The 3,405-nt window shown below is 48.6% G+C and overlaps 1 long non-coding RNA gene across 2 annotated transcripts; it reads right to left on the bottom strand.

Moving 5' to 3' along the window:
• Positions 1–473: 473 nt before the first annotated feature.
• LOC131925191 (uncharacterized) lies at positions 474–2,975 on the bottom strand. 2 transcript variants are annotated; one of them, XR_009383171.1, is made up of 2 exons: positions 2,760–2,975; positions 474–1,020 (listed from the first exon to the last, which is right to left on the bottom strand). It is a non-coding gene; the product is annotated as an uncharacterized LOC131925191 (long non-coding RNA). The 2 variants fall into 2 exon arrangements; XR_009383172.1 differs by having other exon boundaries at positions 2,796–2,975.
• Between the last annotated feature and the right edge of the window lie 430 nt (positions 2,976–3,405).

The following is a 3,405-nucleotide window of genomic DNA, read 5'->3' as shown; positions in this document are numbered from 1 at the left end:
TGAACACAGCTTCCACTCCAGCCAAGGCACAGAGTCAGGAAGGTCAACCGAGAAGGCTAGCTGGGTGCTGGGCTGCCGCTCAGCGGGAGGGCGCCTGCTGGGAACTGGGAGGTCTTAGGCTCCACACCCGGTGCAAAGGCCTACAAATTCCTGTGTTCCAGGGATGGCTGTAAAATTCCCTTTTTAGAGAAGTCTGGTTTGGGGGCAGGCACAAAGGGAAATGCTTAAGAATTCCCCCAGAAGAAATGTCTTTTGTTTGATTACAGAGGTCGAGCCAATGTTGAACTGAATTTTCCCACATGGTCTCATCACAACATCTGATGTTAATCTTTGTGTGTGTGTGTGTGTGTGTGTGTGTGTGTGTGTGTGTGTGTGTGTGTATGGGTGCTCCTGCACCATGTGTATGTGTGTATGTGTTCAGAACCAAGGCTGTGGTGAAGTCACAAAGTGAAACATGAGGGAAACTGCTAGAACACCTTCGATCTGGTATATATTTGAATTTGAGTTAATTTTTGGTAGCTGTATGTTCAGAAACATTTTACTGTTGTGCATTTTTTTTTTGTTACCTCCACATTCAGGTAAGTGACCCCGTATGGAGCTGTGACCTACAGACTTAAGAAGTCAGGGTTTTAAAACATGATCTATCATAGCCACCGCACAGAGGACATCCACAGATAACTCCTGGCTTTTCACCAGGGTAGCCAAATTCTGTTGGACTCCATCTGATCTCGTCACTCCTTAGGAACGAGTTCCTGAGTGTTGCTCCATCTTGCTCCCAGCCTCCCTTCCCTTCTGCTGGTGTAGACCACAGTATCTCCGGCTTGATGAGCTGTACACACTGTGGACTCTCAGACTCCGGGTCTGGTCTGGTGGCCTCCTCCATGGGCTAACCTTGTCCTTGGACCACATGGTCTATCTGCTGCTCCGTCCTCACCACACACCTCCCATCTGACAATGGAGGATCCTGCTTCTTTCCATCTTCCTTTAGCCTTGATGCTCTGTAGCTGGAGGCGGGGGACCCTGTAAGAGGAAGTTTAGGAGACACCCAGAGGAATGAATCTCACTGTTAATCTCTGTGTTCCAGTCCTGGACAGGGTGGGTGGTACACAGCAGTGCTCAGTAAGGGCTCCATGAATCAATGAATGAAAGTGAATGAATGAATGAATGAATGAGTGAATGAAGAGCATAAAGATACCTGGAAAGAAGGGGCAGACACCTCAACTGTCTTCAGTGTTAGTTGTGCCCCTCTTCCATATGCTGAGGGGAAGGTCGCCCAGAGGCCCCGGTACAGAGTACAGCAGGAGGGTCCTGAACCAGAAGCCTTTGGCCCTGGACTGGGTTCTGTCTCAGTGTCCACCGTCTTCTCTCTCCCGCCCTCTCTCTGTCCCTGGGTCTGGGGAGTTGTAGCTCCCAAGTGCTTGGCTCCTTCCGTGGTGTAGTTGTGAGGATAGAAAACAAGCCAAGTTACAGGGACGCGGGGAGGACCGGAGCCCCTCACGAGGAGTCTGCCTGAAGCCTCTCTCATCTGGAAAGGAGGCCAACACAACTGGCATCTGCCTCAGGCCTTTTCCCTTCCCACCGTGGAGCTGCAGCTTTCCAGGACACTCACTGGCGCTCCAGTGTGTGGTATACAACGTCCTAAGCCTCGTGGGCACCCTTGGAACTCCTGGATTACCTTATCACCTCTGGAGCCACCCTGTAGTCTCAGTTATCAAAAAAAAAAAAAAAAAAAAAAAGGAATAGAGACAGGAGAGGAGGGTCCCTTAGAATCTCAATAAGCAATGGAATTCTAAACGTTTCCAGAACTCCTGTATACTGTCATCACTGAGACACTTAACTGAGAAGTCTACACCCACACTCCTGGAGTGCCTCAGTCCCTTCCTCAGTGTCTTGCCTTTTCTTTTCCCCCCATCTATCTGTCTGTCTTTTGTGTGTGTATATCTGTGTGCACATGCACACACATATAATTAAAAATAATAAAAGTAGGCTGGGCATGGTGGTGCATGCCTTTAATCCCAGCATTTGGGAGGCAGAGGCAGGCAGATCTCTATGAGTTCAAGGCCAGCCTGGTCTACAACTCAAATTCTGGGAGTGCCAGAGCTATTATACAGAGAAACCCTGTCTCAAAAAACAAACAAACAAACAAAAAACAACAACAAAAAACCCAAACCAAACTAATGATAGTAACAATAATAAAACAAAAAAATAGTAAATCTTAAAAACAACCAACAACAAAACCCCCACATCACCAGATCCATTCCCGGGTTCCAAAGGTCTGGGCTGAGATTAGAGAATGTGCCTTTGATCAAGTTCCCAGGTGACTAGATGGCTACTGGAGGGGGTGGGGGCGGGGAGGGGAAAGACTCAGTTTTCTTTAAGGGGCTTGCTGCCCACCGGGAGTTGGACTATGAGCCAATGACTATATGGACAACACAAATTGGAGTTTTTAAAAACCTTTTATGGGGGGCACAAGGGTGGGGGCAGGCCTGGGAGGACTTGGGAAGTAAGTAACAGGCCTCTCCAGAGGCCCATTTCTCAGGTGACTATACAGCGGATCAAATTGACAGTTGATATTAACCATCATAACTCACAAACGAGACCACTCTATTTACCAACTTGGAAAAGCCACAGTTTCGTGGTGGAAAGATTGGAAGTTAGGCTGCCAGGCAGACCTGCCTAGAAGTCCCTCAGGTATGAGCAGAGGGGACCACTTGTCCAGGCTTGCCCTGGGCTAAGGATTTGGCAGATGAAAAACTTACACTGTTAGTATGAGGAGAGTCCCAAGCAAACCTCACCTGCCATGGGATGGTTCATGGGCTGTATCCATGTGAACACTGAGGACTGCGGAGACGGTTGCTATGGTTTGACTACGGAGCGTCCCTCGCAGGCTTCTGTTGGGGAAGTCTTTGGATCTGAGGGCTCCCATCTAAATGGGTTGATATCCTGACAGGATCATAGTATGGTGGCACTATCGGTAAATGGTGAGACAGGAAATAGGGTCTTATTGGAGGAAATAGGTCACCAGGGGCATGCCTTTGGGGACTGTATCTTGCTCTGGCTCCTTCCTTTATTCCATTTCGGTTCTGCCTCTCCCTCTCTGCCTTGACGGACAGAGACCTCAGATACCATGAGCCTCACTTGTTTTTCTCGGTGTTTGGTCACCGTGGAATGAAACCATCTAAAACAACGGTAGATAATCACGAAGACCTCACCGTTGGTACCCGGGAGGAGAGCCCAGAGTTCGGAAGCTCAGGGGTCATCTGTGCTCTCTACAACGCATTAAGGAATGAATGACTCGCTCTGACTTTCCTGCGCAAATGCGTAGGGATAGGAAACCCTTGGGTGGGACGGGACACGCGTGTTTACAAATTAGATCAAATTACAGAATTTACATTTAGAAAAGGA

Source organism: Peromyscus eremicus, chromosome 15 (assembly GCF_949786415.1).
Source record: "Peromyscus eremicus chromosome 15, PerEre_H2_v1, whole genome shotgun sequence".
Lineage (NCBI taxonomy): Eukaryota > Metazoa > Chordata > Mammalia > Rodentia > Cricetidae > Peromyscus > Peromyscus eremicus.
The sequence above is the reverse complement of the archived record's forward strand: the minus strand, read 5'-3'. Positions and strand labels throughout refer to the sequence as shown.